The 17,659-nt window shown below is 39.6% G+C and overlaps 1 protein-coding gene across 4 annotated transcripts in view; it reads right to left on the reverse strand.

Moving 5' to 3' along the window:
* Cdh11 (cadherin 11) overlaps positions 1-17,659 on the reverse strand; it is a 145,316-nt gene that overhangs the window by 79,221 nt on the left and 48,436 nt on the right. For all 4 annotated transcript variants that reach the window (XM_069992450.1, XM_069992449.1, XM_069992451.1 and 1 more), the window contains exon 2: positions 2,458-2,572. The gene's annotated coding sequence lies outside the window, so the exon portion shown is untranslated. The remainder of the gene's footprint in view (positions 1-2,457; positions 2,573-17,659) is intronic.

Below are 17,659 nucleotides of genomic sequence, written 5' to 3' on the forward strand. Positions count from 1 at the left end.
GCTCTGCAGAAATGAGATGATCATCATTCACAGACACAGCCACAAAAGAGATGTGCTTTGTCTGCTTGCGCCTGGCTTCAGAGCAAATGAGGACCAAATATGCGCATATAACAGGAGCTGGTCCCAGGCAGACAATTTCCAAAGCAGGTTGGTGCACAGTCAGGGAGATACAGCATTGCTTCTGCTGAAAATATTTTCATCCATTGATTTTTTTGGGGGGAGGGGTTGCAAGCAAATATTGATCAGAGATCATGAAAGAAAAAGTTGTGGACTCCCTAAATGGAATTTTTTTTCTCCCAAACATACATGAGAATCTAATAGCTGAGAAATCTCCTGACATTGGAAGGTTATTGTGAGAAACAGATGAAGGGGTTGGATTTCTATTTAATTTTAGCTTCAGTGAGCTACAGGGAGAGACTTATGTGGAAGAAATTATTCTGTCCATAAATTCACACAATCATTCAAAGGAAACATGGGAGAGAAGATTGGTAAAAGACACACGTTCTAAATTAATTCAGACTTTCCATTGATACAACTCCCAGGAAAAAAGGTATGGCATATTTCCACAGGCAACTTGCTTATTTTCTATGATATTGTTTTATAATTTATATAATTTGGGATATTACTAGTACCCACTAAGTAAGACTTTTGAAAGGATTAAGAGAAGCAATAACTTTAAGACAGAATGAGGTAGGTGTGCATCAGCACATAGATAACAGGAAACAGAGATAGAGGGATTGTGGTTTCAGGCCAAGCTGGGCAAAACAATTAGCAAGAGTCTATCTCAAAAAAACAAGCCAAATATGGTAGTAGACATTTGTGGTTCTAGACACATGGGAGACAGAGGTACAAGAATCATAGTCTGAGGCCAGCCTGAGCATAACTGTGATATTTTTTCTTTGGAAAGAAAAAAAATGGGCAAAGGACATGGGCATGACTCAACTGGTAGAGTGTTTGATAGCAGGAGGGAAGCTCTATGTATAATGTCCAGTACTGCCAAAACCAAGATAGCACTAGCCTGACTTGGCAATGTTTGTGCCACAGCTCAAACATAGAAGATTGGGGAAAAAAACATTTCAGAGATATAGAAACCCAGGCTAAGATACAAAATGAGTATGTGTGCTTGTGAAGGCAGAGGGCATAGTCTGGGGGAATAAGATTTTCCTACAAGCGTTATGTACTGTGATGTCTGAGTGTGGACAGAGAGTAACTAAGAGGCAAGTCTGGTCAGCAAAACAGTGGCTCCTTTACTTAAAGGGTTCTAGAAGCTTGTAAAGGAGTTTCTGACTCTCCCATTCCAAAGGATAAACTGATAGATATATAGGGATTTAGGGATATGGTTCAGAATGTGTGTGGAAGATGGAACCTTTTGGAGCCATGGAGGGGAAAATATTCCTGGAGGACAAAAGACCTGTTCAATGGCAATGTCAGTCACACTAGAAACAGATTTGGCTTGCATCTGGATGTTGGCCATAGAAATAGAGCAATCAAAGTCATTCCAGAAGCAATTGAAAGCAGAATCAATAGGAATGTATTGCAATCAATTGTTATGGGACGTGGTTAAACTGAGAGATATGAAGAATTTCTCCCATGTTTTTGTCTGGGTGAACTATGATGTAACTCACTGGAACGTGAGACCTGGAGACACAGAACCAATCAAGGCTAGAAGAGAAATTCATCAAGTTCGTTGGACTTGTGTACTTAAGACAGCTGTTAGACATAGATGTGTGTTTGTGTGAGAAACCCTTGAGCACAGTGTAGAAAGTCTGTTATGCTACAATACCTGGCTGGATGTCTGGATTGCTTATGAAAATAGAGACACCACTGGACAGGAAGAATGAAGGCAAATGGATTTGTAAAATTCTAAAACTTAAGAACTGTTAGAAAGGCTGGGACCAGTCAGTCACCCTTGTGTCCCAGAAAAGAGCCCATTAACCCAAGGGCACGCAGTCAGAGTGTCAGCGCTCAGCCTGAGAACTGAAATCAAGCCTCCTGGCTTCTGAGCAAGTCTTCTGTGGTTTGGGGTCTTAAAGGTTCAGCCTTCTAGAAATCTTTTTTCCTTACAGGATGTAAGTCACCTTGTTCCTATTTTAAGAAGACTTTTTAAGAGAAAGAAAAGAGGGGGAGAAAGCAACATGGGAGACAGCTCAGCAGCTCTGTCAAGGCCTGACTAAAGAACTATAATCTTTAGTTTGTTCTCTCTACTTAACATCTGTTATATGCAGAAAGATGATAATCACTGTATTGGTACATCATAGCTGGACAATAAAGAGAACCCAATAACAACACTGAATAATTCAGAGTCCAAGGTCTGCTTTTCCCTTGCTCAGATTCTATTTGGGGTTTGACGAAGGTCTAAAATGAAGTCAGGTCCCAGAGTGAACCTGAAAATATGATTGCCATCTCCACGTATCTATATTAACATGTGAATCGTTCAGTAACGTTGGTCTGGCTTACCTTATTCACCCATTGGACACTTGCTGCCAATTTCTGTAACACACTTCCCCCATCTGATTGGTTACTCAACTAATGACGAACACAGGGCCACCAAGCCAAATGTGCACAGTGATTTCTGCAAAAAAAAAAAAATGAAAGCACCATGAGTATCTTAGAATTGACATGAATCAATGAGGATAAACATTTATATAAGACTCTTAGAAACGAATCAGTCTAAGCCAGGTGTGGTGGTACATATCCATAATCACAGCTACTGGGTGGGCAGAGGTAGGAGAATCACTGTCTGAAGCCACCCTGGCAAAAGTATGAGACACTAATGTGAAAACCATACTGAAAATGAAAGAACTAGAGACTTATCTCAAAGAGTTGAGTGCCCTGAGTTCAATCAATGAGGTCCTGGGCTCAATTCCCAGTAATACCAAAAACAAAATACGGAAAAGAAAGTATCAGTCTAAATAGGTTAATATATATATATATATATATATATATATATATATATATATATATATATATATGGACAAATTATTACAACTATATGCAAAGTAGAAAAAAATTTCACTGTGGACACTAGAGATGCCAGAATAGTGACATTAACCAGTTGTGAATGCATTTGGTACTTTGATGATATCCAACAACCATGCAACTTCACATCCATTTGCTTAAGGACTAACATAACAATAAATATGTGAGGGAAGATATGAAGTCTCGGAGACCATTTCTGTAAAACACTCTGAGTCCAAAATCACTCCTTCCTTCCTTCCTAAAAAGAGAAAGTACCAGAGCTCCATGGACCAAAGGATCAAGGATAAAGAGGAAGAGTAATTACGCTGGTAGGGGTTGTCCTTCCCATTCCAGAAGGCCAGAGCTTCAACCTAAGAGCTGCACATCCTCCTCAACTCCCTCATGCATTCTCCCTCTCCTTGTACCACACTCTTGGTTTTCTGTGTGGGGGCTATGTTCTTTCTGAATTCTGATCTGATTCATCGTCATATCTAATGAAGTGTCTAACACATTCCCTAATCCAGAACAGCTGTTGGTGTATTTGTTGAATGGATGAAGAGAAGAATATGGAGTATCTAAACAGATGTCATCTTTAAAAACTAAGGCAGTGAACCAGCAAAAGTGCTGACTGGCAGAGCTTCTCTACTACAAGCAGTACAAAAGAGTTCTTGACTGTCCTTCATCCTCTGGGCTTCCACATTCTAGAACCAGCTCGGCCTGGATGAAAGACTCTATCATCTTTCTTTTTGACTCTGAGACATCATTCCTTTCCATGCCTCATCTTACCTCCATCTAATAGGTCCTCAACACAACACCTCAAAAACACCACTGACCCAAATCCTTCTTATTCAAGGGCTGTAGGTAAAAGTTAAATCTTTTATGATATATGCTTATGTATAGCACATTGTAGCACTGTTGCAACTAGAACAATAGCATGGCCTTCTCCTGTGGTGGTACCAGGATATCAAGAACAGAGTAGCACTGTGATTTTGTTCCCGGATGCAAAAGGAGCCATGGAAAAAGTCCATGGAACAGTCCACACAATACATAACTTATAAGGAAAGATTCTACCTAGCAACTACCTTATATATTGTGGACGGTCAGCAAAAATGACCCCACCAATAAATCACCTACTTACATGTCATAGCCTTAGTGCAGGCCTTTTCCATGTGAATCTGAGCTGGGCTTGGGTATTCAGTGAAATACAGCACAAGAGACATTATATGAGCCTCAAAGGAAGTACATTTGCCGCAGTATATCCAAAGAGCAAAATTTCAAACTGAAGAGACTTAGTTGTAATCCTGAAGATCTAAAGGAATTTGCCTTACTAGATTGAGACTAGCTTGGATCTATCACTCCTTCCATCCTTCTTTCCAATTTCTCCCTAACAGCACAAAAATACCTTTCTATTCCTGCCTGTCCACCATGATAACTGTATATGCATGTAATTTATTCAGTGTCATAAGCTATAGGTGAAATAATTGTTTTCAGGATGAATCACACCTTGAATTTCATTTGCACTGGTATCAGTGAATCTTTATATCTTAAAGGTGATGTTAAAACAAAATTTTGGAAGTTACAGCCATGAACTAAGCTCTCCTGCTTAAGCCATATTTCCATCCTTCTTTGCTATGATTATTTTTGAGATAGGGTTATATCTGTTTGCCTGGGCCAGCCTAGACCTCAATCCTCCTATTTACACTTCCTGTTGTAGTTGGTGTGTGACAGCTGTCTGCCACCACATCCAGCTTTTTCTGTTTAGTGGGCTCTTGTGAACATTTTGGCCAGGGCTAGCCTAAAACAGCAATCCTCCTGATTTCTGCCTCTCAGTTAGGAGGGACTACCAGCATGAGCCATCAGCACCCGATTTGATTTGAAGTCTTACGTTGTACTGTTTGTTTACTACTCATCAAATCCTACTTAGGGTAGGTGTACAAATACTTAACCAAAACAGATAATTGCAGAGTTGTACATGTTAACTCCAAATTAGTATTCATCTCTATACCATTCTATGTTCCATCTGAAGAAAGAGTTTTAAAGAAGTTAAGATCTTAGATCTTAACTGTGTGGTTAAGGGCAGCCATTAACCCACAGCTCATGCCCCAGGCTGCTTACTCCATGTCTCTATATTTATATATGATGCCCAATGCCGAATTGTAATTACAAGAAAACAGTCATGAAGAGAGCCGGGGCTCCAAATGGATTTGACACAGCAGTCCTTTAAATGAAACTCTTAACACGAGGATCTTTATTTCTCTTTAGTAGTTTCCCTAAGTAAGCTGTGCCTTTAGTGGCACCTAATACGAAGTGACAACCTTCACCATTTTCCAAAGGAGCGACGGACGGGCGTAGACAGAGGCCATTGTCACCATGGTAATTACTGCACAATACCTGATGGCCAATGGACAGTCAGGAGGCCCAGGCAGCAGCTGAATCCGGCATTGTCCTGACCCGATAAAAAGATTAGAAGCCCTGAAAAGCCGGGGAGCAGGATCTCACAGCTCTTTCGCTAGGCCGTGAAAGGGCCATTGTGCTACCACCATAAATTCTGGGTTTTCTGGGCACTTGACAACTGAAGCCAGGGATAATAGAATTCTTGTGTCCAACAAAACGCTCCTTGTCCAGCGCCAGTCTTATCAGCCGCATTTACAAATGTCTTTCGTTGTACCCAAATAATTCCCTATTAGAAGGGCTATTGGGAGCAGAACTAAATAAATATTCACAGCCTTTGTAATATCTTTGGGAAATGAATAAACAAACAGTCATCTAGCATATGAGCACACCTCCGGCTCCTCTACATTCGAACCCCATTCTCCCCCCAATGACAACAGTTTCACTTCTTCTTTAGCATATTAGCAATCACAATACTGAAAAGCTCCAGTTTTATTGCTATCAGCTGTACATCCTTGATATTATGACTTTGGTGTTCAGCGTGTGATTTTTAAGTTAATGTTGCCAACAACACTGGAAGAGAGATGGTTTATTTTATTCTGTTGATTCTATCCCTGAAGAGGATGGAAGTGAACTTTGGAGAAGTTAAACAACTTGTCCAGGATAACCAAGCTAATTAATACAATGGGAATTCCAATCTAAATTATATCCTTGCATCCAGAGGTCCTGGCCTTCTTTTCACACCCCCATGATAACTGCTCTACTGAGTGAGTAACAAGGGAAGAAAAGGTAAGACTAAGAAGGAAAGGCTAAGTATACCCATTATAAAAGTTGTATCTCTTCATTCCACCTATGTGTTTGGTTGACACACTCTGGCAATACCCAGAACAGAATAAAACCCCAAAGCTTTTCCCTAAGACTATATTGTAGTTTGCTCTGTTAGCCATGTCACTTTTGCATTTTTCTGTGGAAGTGACAAGGTGAACAAAAGAAATATAATCACACATTAAGACAACTTTTAAAAATATCTAGAGAGTTGAGTAAGGTATGATAAATAATTACTGGTCTCAAAGCAGTCAACACTCATGTGATCAATTATATATGACCATATATGGGCAACCATTATGTCCTTTTTTAGGTCGGTTTAGTTTACTTATTTGCCTTTTTGTCATGAATGAATATACATTATACTGGAATATAATGCATATGGCAAAACGGAAGTCACCAATTAGATAGATGGCAATTTATATATTATATATATGTGTGTGTGTGTGTGTGTGTGTGTGTGTGTGTATATATATATATATATATATATATATATATATATAAACAATCTGTTAATATTAAAACTCTCAGGAGGTTTTCTATTAGGTCAGGAGACATCCGTATTAACCACATAGGTCTTTCCCAGGCCTCAAATGCATACTTCAACTCCTACTCCAATAAGTTCTGCTATTCACCCATCTGGCATGTAAACTCTTCCATTAGAACTTCTTACAGTTTGAACTCTGGACTTCAGGAGACCCTGAGGGCACCAAATGGAATTCCTTTACAGCACTTCATTGCTTTTTCTCTCTGTTATAGTCAGAGCTCCTGGTACACATGGCTAGCAGCTCCTTCCAACTTTGTATCCAAGGACTGAAACCACATCTTAATCTCATTTTTATTAGCCTGGATCAGTATACTGCTAACCCTCAACAGGAATCGGAATGTTACACTGGCCATGAATAGTAATTAACCAGAGAACAATCACAAAACTATATTGCTTTTCATTTTCTAAATATCTGCAAATAACCTTCGCCCTTTCAATTCATGTGATGTCAAATGACAAGAGTAGTTAGTCATTTGCTTTGAAGGACTGTAATGAAATCCTCACCTGGCCCAAGTTACTCAAACGAGATAAATGCAGTGTGGCACCATTTTATTTGTTTCCTAAAATAAAGTCAGTGATGTTACAGTTAAGTTGTCTTTCTGCAAACAATCAGAAAAGACATGAAAAACTACAGGTATTTTCTGACAGGCATTTAAATGCATATGTTGTTGTTGAGTTTGAGAGATTATAAGGATTATTTTCTGAATCATTCCCATTGCAAGTGAGACATCAAGCCATCTTTTGGGATTTAAGGCATGATCCTAGTCATGTACACATGATGCTAATTCTCTCAGCAATTCTGTATCCTTGAGGAGCTGGGTGTTTCATGCATACCACTTTATCTAAATAGGCAGACATGGTGGTTAATGTATACTGAGAGTCTGTGATATGTTGACTGTTTGGCTAAGTACTTTCCTATATTAATTTAATCTTTACTATTTTAATTTAATATTGTAACAATCAGAGTACTATGCTTAAGTTGTACACTGTTTATTTTTATTATTTTATTTTACAAGTGGAAATTAAAGTATAAAAAGAATGAATATAGGGCTGGGAATGTAGCTTAGTGGTAGAGTGCTTGTTTAGCATGCATGAAGCCCTGGGTTCAATTCCTCATTACCACATAAACAGAAAAAGCTGGAAGTGGCACTGTGGCTGAAGTGGAAGAGTGCTAGCTTTGAGAAAAAGAAGCTCAGGGACAGTACCCAGTCCCTGAGTTCAAGCCTCAGGACTGGAAAAAAATGGTGAATGAAGTTGTCTTTAAACACAAACCAGTAAAGACAGGAGTTGGAGGCAGGTCATTGGATCCTACAGCAGTTCTTTCAACTACTGTATTCAGTTGCATCCTTCAAATGTAAATTAGGACATCATTTTGGAGAATTAGTCCAGTGATTTAAAAATAAAATAAAAGCACAAGAAAATAAAACTGTAGCACTTTGCTAGAATGCAGGACTTCCCAGAGGAAGAAGCCCTTAAAACAAGAGAACTCCAAGTAGAATGAAGAGCATAATGTTTTTGACCACACCAGAAATCTGAGTCAGTATTTGTAACCTTTGATCAAATCTAGACAACTTCTGTACAACCAAAGAATCAGATTATTGGCAAATTTAGGAGAATAAAAATCTCTAAGTCCCTCAAAGTCAGAGAAGTATCACAACTACATAAGCACTTGTACTGAAGAGTATTTTCTGTGTGTTCAAATAGTCCTAGCCTGCTCTCTTCTCACCATAAAGAAAAATAAACTGTCATGATAAAACTCTTTACTAGGTACAACTTAATATACACCAATAAAAAACTGGCCTGTGCATAGCAATGTGATTGATTTATGATATACTGTAATAGGAAAGAATTCCCTCCAGGGTCATTAACTCTCAGAAAGAAATAATATAAGGTTTCTCCAAATTAAGTAGGGTTGTCCTTTTGAGTGGTAAAATTAAGAGGAAAAAAATGTTGTTATTTACCTCCTCTGAGACATTCTAATGATACACACTAGGAAGTCTTCAAGTGCCTGTGATCAACAGAAATGCAAAATGTTTGCATGCTTTCTTGCCCACCAGAGATTCAGTTGACAAAGACACAAACTACCTGCTCCAGAATTGCTTGAAAGAAAGGGGCCTTAGCATTATCATCTCAGCCAGGCACACATGCTTCTGAAGGACTGTGGTTAGTGGAGATGTAATTTTCTCCAAGAACAAACACCAGTTTGACCAGAGAGGGGCTGCATTGGGCCAGGAAGAGAAGGCCAAAGGCCTCCCTGCCCCCTCATCATACCTCATCAAGTACCGTCATTCGATATTCAAGGGAGATGCAGGGCATTAAAAGGCTTCAGTTTCCTTTGCTGCGTTTTATTGGTGGGATTGCCTTCTTCAATGGTTTACGTGAAGTTGGATGCTCTTGAAGGTGCTGGGAAAAGTCACTTGCCAGTATCAAGAATCTAATTTTCCCACAGGAAAACAGACATCTCCAAGGTCCACAGGCCTTTCTTTCTTTTCATCCTTTAAAAAAAATCTCTTGAATGGTTAAAAGTGATGCTTACTTTTAACAATTTCACTGTTAAGAATGAAGATTCAGGAGGGGAAAAAACATTGCAGCATCTGAATAGAGTTGTATCATCTTTTCAGACTGAGTTGGGACCAACTTTTGGGAGTGACAGAGAAGCAGTCCTGTCAGAGACTTGGGGATGGGGTGAATTTGTTATCATATTTACTTATGAACATGTGTGTGTGTGTGTGTGTGTGTGTGTGTGTGTGTATTGTGCATGCATACACACACACCTGGCCTGGAGCTTGAACTCAGGTCTTAGGCTTTTGTCCTGATCTTCTGTTTTCAAGGCTAGCATTCTACCACTTGAGCCATAGCTGTACTTCTGACTTTTTTAGTGCTTCATTGGAGATAAAAGTCTCATGACCTTCCTCACGCAGGCTAGGCTGAGAACTTCAGATGGATACATAAGATAGCAATATGTACATTTTATCTATACACACATATACAAATGTTATTCATAAGTTGGTTGTTAATCTCTGGAAATAGTTAAACTATATTCTTTATATGCAAGTTATGAAGCTGATTTGACATTGAGTGCCCACTGGTAGATTTGATGGGCAAATGCGATTCTTTTCTACTCCGCCAATATTTATAATCATGACAACCAGTTTCCTTGGTACTATGTTCCAATCTGAGTTAAAAACTCTGAGGTAAGAGCTCATACCTCTCTTCCATCTAACATAAATGGAGAATCTCTGTGTCAAACTCATTGTTAGGGGAAAGGGTATCTCTAAAGGGTCATCAAGGGTACAGGAGACCTGGATGAGTCAGTTATGCTTTATCTTTCGAGGTGATGTGTAGGCACAGCCAACATTTAGCATGTGCAAGGACAGGGTGGCCTCCAAGAACACCTATAGAACACACACCATCCCAACCAAGTGGATGTAGTCACCCAACATACAGAAAGCAAATGGAGGTGCCATGCTGTGAGGTTGAACAGACCTTGGCAGGACACTCCAGCGCCTGCCAGGATGAGGAACTTGCATTCTAACATATGGGTTTCCATTTGAGGGTCTAAGACCTATGAGTTCTTTGAATCAGGACTCATTCATTCTCCTCATTGCCTCATTGTCTTGATTTGAATCTTCTCTGATTTGATTTTAAAAGCCAAGTAAATAATGTGCTTGCTTTTTAGATATTTTACCTGATATGTTATAGCTTTTTTGATGCTTAAGTGAGCATCAACAAACCTTTCTTGCCCAGGCTAGCTTTAAACTAAGATCCTCAGATCTCAGTCTCCCAAGTAGCTAGGATCATAAACACCTTACAGAGCTTTGTGGAGCCAAGGAGATAGTGCAAGCAAATTACCATCCTGTTTCTGGCACAGAGTGACTGCTCACTCAATACTAATTGGCTTCATCGCCAAAAATTATTGTTGTTCTCTTACAATAGCATCATAACTAAAATTTAGTGCGATATCTCAGACAAAATGGGTGTCCACAAATCAGGCTAGTTATTATTTGGTATTAAATAGCAATGAATCAGGGCATAGAAATACTACAATACTACTATACTTTCAACTGTGATCTCAGTAACAAGTAAGCTTCTACATCCTTGTGAACTTTCCTTTAGCAAAGAGAGAAAGAAGCCTCTGCTCAGAATAGCTTCAGTTATACCATTTCCCTTTAATGATATCAATTTTTGTGCTAACATATTTATGACAAGAGGAACTGTTTTCCCCTCAATGATAGCAACATAATTTAATTCAAAAAATATTTAAGTAAAGTACAAGGAATCAAAGAAAATATGAAGAATTAACTATGACAGTGGTACCCAGATTCTATGAAAGCAAACTTGAAGGACGGGGAAGGGAATTGATTAAAATCAATCCGTCTTCACTTTTCTCCAGGAAGGGGAAACTGAGGCTCTGAGTGGAAAATGATTCAATAGCAGAGCCTGCAGCAGTATCATCAGCTATAGCCCCTGCCTCTCACATCTCAGTATCTCTTAGCTATGGCCTCATTAATATCATGCATTGGGTCAGGTATGTAAAGGAACCACAAAGAGTGATGGTCATTCTCTTCCAAAGATAGAAAAGATTTGCAGAGAGACACAAATATCCATCATGACCTGGCAACAGAAGAGAGAGCAGAGCCTAATAGCTTCAGGGAACTAGATCTTACTGAAGAAGAAACTAGGTTGAAAAGTCTACAGGCCCCAAATCTATCTCATATCTTCCCTAAAATCTCATATTATATATATATATATATATATATATATATATATATATATATATATATATATAATTTTATATAATTATGTGTCATTGTATTCCAAATTAAATTTAAGACCACTTAAAAGGATGCATACAGTACAAAAATATGTTTTATGTGATAGGAAAAGGAGAGATTGCAATAAGAAATAATTTAAATCAAGGCTTGTCTGCAAAGCCTGGCCTTATGTGCATGCCATAGGCACAAGGTCTGTACCATACAAAAAGATGGGGACACACCATCAGGCACAGGACCACAATGCTTGCAGTATTAAAACTGGCTCCAAGTTAGATCACAGCCTTTCTGGATACTAAGGCCTAGCACATGATCTCATCACTTCTCAGTTAGGTACTGAGTAATATTCTTAGAGTACCTGTAATGGAACTAAAACAACCTGAACATGATAGAACAGCAGTACTCCCACATACGAGCAGCTCAGCATCTTCCCCAGGTCAGAGGAGGAGAGGATGCTCAACAGCCTCCTTTTATCAGGAGGCCGTGAGACCAGGGAATCTTCCACTCAGCTACTACATGCTCACTTTAAACCACAGATCTGCTCATGCCACTCCTGGTTTCAGTTCTGGATCCAAAGTTGGCTTTGAACCTTGAGCTTGCTGGGCAAGATGCTTTACCACTAGAACCCTTTTACTACCCATTACCCTATTACGATTATTATCATTATTATTATTTGCTTTTCAGATACAGTCTCACCGTGTTGATTGAGCTGGCTATTGACTTCAATCCTCCTACCTCTGCCCCCAATCGAACAGGGACAACAAGATCATTCATTGAATCAGTATTTTCTTTTTTGGAATACTACCTAAGCCCTATGCTTAAGCATAGCCCAGGTGCTATGCTTAAATGCACTGCCACATTGATTGCCCCTATTGTAAAGTAAAGACATCTAAGACAGAAAAGGTCAACAGCTCAGCCTACTCATTCAACTTGTAGAGATTTCTACAAAGATACTCTGACTTCAGAACTCCCGTTCCTATTCATTCAGCCCCCTCACTCTGTTTTTAGGGAAGGCCATCTTTGAGCTAACTCAGCTGACTTTCTACTTGGGCTGGGGTGGACGCTTCTAGGAATCCACTGTTTTTCCTCAGTTTACTTTGATGTTTCATTCTACTTCCTTTATTCCTACTTCTACCTCTGGATGGAAGACCCTTTCTGATTCTTTTCCTCATAAGAATAATCTTGTCTTTTTGCAGAACCTCCATACTGCTTTCCAGAATGGATGAACCCATTTACATTCCCATGAATGGTGTAGTAATGTTCTGTTTTGGCCACATCCCCACCAGTATCTGTGATCCTTTCCTGGGCATTTACCCAAATGATCACAAACTAGGCCATCGTAAAGATACCAGCACAGCTATGTTCATTGCTGCATTATTTACTATAGCTAAGATATGGAACCAACCCAGATGCCCCTCAGTAGATGAATGGATCAAGAAAATGTGGTAGATACACACGATGGAATTCTATGCCTTCATCAGAAAGAATGACATTGCCCCATTCGTAAGGAAATGGAAAGTCTTGGAAAAAATCATATTAAGTGAGGTAAGCCAGGCCCAAAGAAACATAGGCTCCAAGGTTTCCCTCAATTAGTATATGTCTAGAATAGTCCTAGCAAAGAATCACAACAGCTCAATTGCAATGGACATATGACCATATAAAATTATGCTAACTGAAATGAACTCCAACATACAGAAACAACATATGAAACCCTCGTTTCTTTCTTGAATGGACTGTGTGAAGTTATTTCCTTTTCTTTCATTTTTTCCCCTTGTTTTATCCCCTATTGTCACTGTTTTTTATTTTGGTACCCTTTGTCTTGTATATACATTTATCTGATTTGGGGAAGGGAAGAGAAATAACAAAATGGTGAGAGAAAGGACGAAGAATGAACCAATGCAAAAGCAATACTCACAAGACCCTATGTTGGAAATGAACTTTACAACTGGGGAGAGGGGACTGGGGGGGGGGGTGGAAGGAAACGAAGGAGGGTGTAACAATGTTTGACAGAAATGTACTCATTACCTTACTTATGGGACTGTAACCCCTCTGTATATCACCTTGGCAATACAATAAAATAAAATTTTAAAAAATGTTTAAAGGAAACAAAAATCTTGTCCTCTAAGATCCTTGATCCAATATTACCTCATGTAATCTAGCTTCCCAACCTTTTGTTGCAAACACATACATACACACACTTGCCCACACTTGTGCATGCGCACACACACACACACGCGCGCGCGCGCACACACACACACACACACACACACACACACGAGGCATTTTCGTCAGTCACTCATCATTATGAAATATTTCCTGACCGTCTCCTGTGCCAGACAGTGGCCAGGTCACTAGGGAAGCAGATAAGGCTGTATTCCTATCAGAGCTCCCCTCCAGCAAGTGCACAGTGAAAAGAGAGACAGCAATGAGTGACACAAAGACTATTCTTAAAAGGCTCATAAGGCAGAAATGTCATGTCAACACAGACATGTCCACACAGCTGAAGTCCAGTGCCTGTATAGTGAAGAGGCCACACCTTCCACCTGCACCATCTTCCTCAACCACTTGGACCTGTAGTCCCTGAACATTTCAGATAAAGACTTATGTTCCCATCCTTTTGCCTGCCACTCCAATCTCTGGAAAGTTACAGTGAGCAGATCCTCTGTCCCATGCCCAGGCTAGAACTCCTAAATCATAATGCTTACTCTTCTAATCATCTGCATTTACTGCCAACTGTAAACACAAACACAGAAACCATAAATCACAGGATATAAGAGCCAAATGGTAATTTGGTGATGATATAATTTGGTGATTTCCTTCACTAGGCATAGCAGAACCTGAGGATTCCTTAAAGCCTGTCAGAAGGCCACTGGAAATGGCGGACTGGGGAGACCTGGGAGGGGGGAGATTCTGGGGTTTCACCTTTCTCTTTTTTCTTCTATTAAATACACAGGTCGACTTTATTTAGTTTAGAAATATTAGCTTTTTAAGTAAAATCTTCCGTACAAAATTTTGCATGACACCAGATATGGTGCTGAAGACCTGTAATTCCAGCCACTTAGGTGAGATATAGACAGGATTGTAAGTCTGAAGCCAGCCCAAGCAAGAGGAAGTGAGATTCTACCTTGAAAACAAAATAAAGCCTGGCACCCAGTGGATCATGCCTATAATCCTAGATACTCAGGAGGCTGAGATCTGAAGATCAGGGTGTGAAGCCAGGTGGGACAAGAAAGTCTATGAGACTCTTACCTCCAATAAATTATCAAAAAGAAAAAAGAAAAGCCAGAAGTGGAGCTGTGGCCCAAGTGGTAGAGTGTTACCCTTGAGCAAAAGAAACTCAGGCACAATGCCCAATGCCTGAATTCAAACCCCAAAAGCAGAAAATAAATACATAAATAAATAAATACAAAAAGATGGCGGGCATCACTCAAGAGGTAAAGTAATTGTCTAGGTTCAATTTCTAGCACTAAAAACAAAAAAAATACATAAAGTTCATGGAATCAATGGCAAATAATTAAGAACAATGAATCCACAAATTCCATTTGGAATGGGCAGATGAACATGATGGACGGGTGACTGGGCACTGGCAGACAATGTGGATCTAAGTGTGAGGACATGGGAAAGGAAAAGGGGAGCATTACAGGTAAAGGACCAGCCGAGGCAAAGTCTTCCTAGATCTGCTATTCACTCACAGTAGACAAGGTAATGCCTTACCGTACTATGAATTCTCATAGATTCATCCCTTCATTTTTGCACTTTTTCAATCATTATCCATAGAGCAATTCTATGTCGGTCACTTTGCCACGATAAGCACAAAGAAAGCAAGAGCCAAGATAAGGTGAGAAGGAGAGAATAAGGAAAGGATAGAGAGAGGGAAAGGAGGAAAGAAAATAAGAAAGGGAGAGAAAGGTGGAGGGGGGGAAAAGAGGGAGGGGGAAAGGAATAGAAGGAAGAAGCATAGTTCAGTGAGTGGGTGAGTCTAAGAGTCCCTGTCTTCCCTCCCTTTCCCAACACACCAGGCGGCAGGGCTTAATCCAAAGCAAATGTAGAGCACAAAGGAAGTAGGTGGAGGATAGGAATAAAAAGAGGTCTCAAAATAAGAGAGAACCAAAGAAAAGGACAGGCCAGATGAGGGAGTGTAATTGCATGTAGGAGGCTACTTTAGTGGTGTAAGATGGCTTTCTCAAATGACCTTGCCAAATTATGATGCAAGCAGTTAATGAAACTCAGCCTACTGCAGGAAGTCCAGTCATTTCTAGATCCTTGTGGGAAGACTCATTGCCTAAAAACATGTAACCTCATTAAAGAAGGAATCCTAATAGGTTTGAACTAAGAGTGAACACAGAGATTTATATGAACAGGATATATACACACACACACACACACACACACACACACACACACACATCTACTTGTTTCTACTACAAGAAATCTTAAAGAATAGTAGTCTTAAGTTTTTGTTACTTGTGTTGTTTGGCCTTCCAGTTAAAATGTTACCAATTATCAGAAATGAAAAAAAAAAACCCTGATGTTCCTAGCAATAAGAAAAGATGTTCATCTTCAAAGTTTTTGATTATTTAAATTATTCTTTTAAACAAATCAAAAAAGGGGCTATTGACTAATTCTGAGTTTTCCCCTATTCATATTTCAAGGACGCTTTTGTCATCAGAGAAATAAGATCGTTAATGTTTTGACAGTCTGACTCAGGATGAAGTAACTGATGTCAAGGGCCTTGTGGGCTTTGAGAGCTATTTAATAATCCCATTCTATTCCTCTCATATAATTCTTGGGCTGATTCAAGAATTATAACCTTATGTCATCATAAAATCAGAAGTGCCTTGCTGTAACAGTAGAACATTTAAGTACAGAATACCCCTCATTCAGAATAGCAGCTCCCTCCAAGGCTACACTCATGTGAATTGGAAAGCAATGTGTGATGCACTGAAGTATTTTGTCATGGCTTATTATGAGATAAAAATCTCCATTCCAATGACACTAAAGTAAAAAGTATCCCTAAGTTGTGGATCAGAAGAAAAGAGAAAAAGGTAGATATCTTAAGAGTAAAAGTTAATAAACTGAGGATGGAGAGCTTTCTTTCCTTTTTTTTTTTTTTGCCAGTCCTGGGGCTTGAACTCTAGGCCTGGCTACTGCCCCTGAGTTCCTTTTGCTCAAGGCTAGCACTCCACTTCTGGCTTTTTCTGTGATTAATTGGAAGTAAGAATATCCAGGACTTTCCTGCCTGGCTGGCTTCCAACCACAATCCTCAGATCTCAGCCTCCTGAGTAGCTAGGATTACAGGTATGAGCCACCAGTGCCCAGCTCTTTCTGTTTTCCTTTCTTTTGATGTCTATAAAGTACTATCTGTCTGAGAGGTCTGTGTGTGATATTAAAAGATCTCATAATATAACAGAGAGTATTTCTTTTTCATTGTGGAATCCTGGGCTGGCCATGCCTACAGAGAACCAGGATGTTCATGACTGAATGCCCCCTACTGCCTTCTTGAACAGTGAGGAAGAACTAACTCCACCTAGAGCTGCCAAAAGAACAAGGCAATTTATTCCAAAATAGAAACAAGAAAATGGCTTGCAATGCTAAATGACTGAATCATCCAAGTGTCAAATTAAATATTGATACCATCAATTTGTGTCAAAAATACTCTCTTCTGTTGGGAGAATCCAGGAAGGAAGGTCAGCAACTAGGAATCTGAGCCATGATCACAAGAGAGATATTATTGTTGGTGCCCACCTCATTTCTTTCAGAGTATTGATCTAACATATGGCTCCTGATCCACTCTAGCAGGTGGGACTGTGCGAGAGATTAGGGACACCAAGGAACAAGTTAGACCCTTGCCTCTAATGAGCTTGCTCTGTATCTAATTACGGCTGTTGTTCCCTCTAGTCTGGAAAGAATTATTCAGAAGAACCTTTAAGATTTGACTAAGCTCAGAATAAACTAGCTGATAATCACTTAGTATGGCATGAGTCACCCTGCAGATAAGCGTGGCTGAGTTTAAGTCCCTGTCCTGCCATCTAGCCTTGAGCTAATCCTTTTTGTGACTCTGTGCCTTCATTTCTCTATCTAAAAAATCTGGGGTGGAGGAGGAGGGTATACTTAATGTCTTAGAAAGCTATACGCTCTGCTATTCTTTGGGTCACACACTAATTTG

The sequence above is a fragment of the Dipodomys merriami genome, unplaced genomic scaffold (genome assembly GCF_024711535.1).
Source record: "Dipodomys merriami isolate MVZ:Mamm:240054 unplaced genomic scaffold, mDipMer1.0.p SCAF_41, whole genome shotgun sequence".
Classification (NCBI taxonomy): Eukaryota; Metazoa; Chordata; class Mammalia; order Rodentia; family Heteromyidae; genus Dipodomys; species Dipodomys merriami.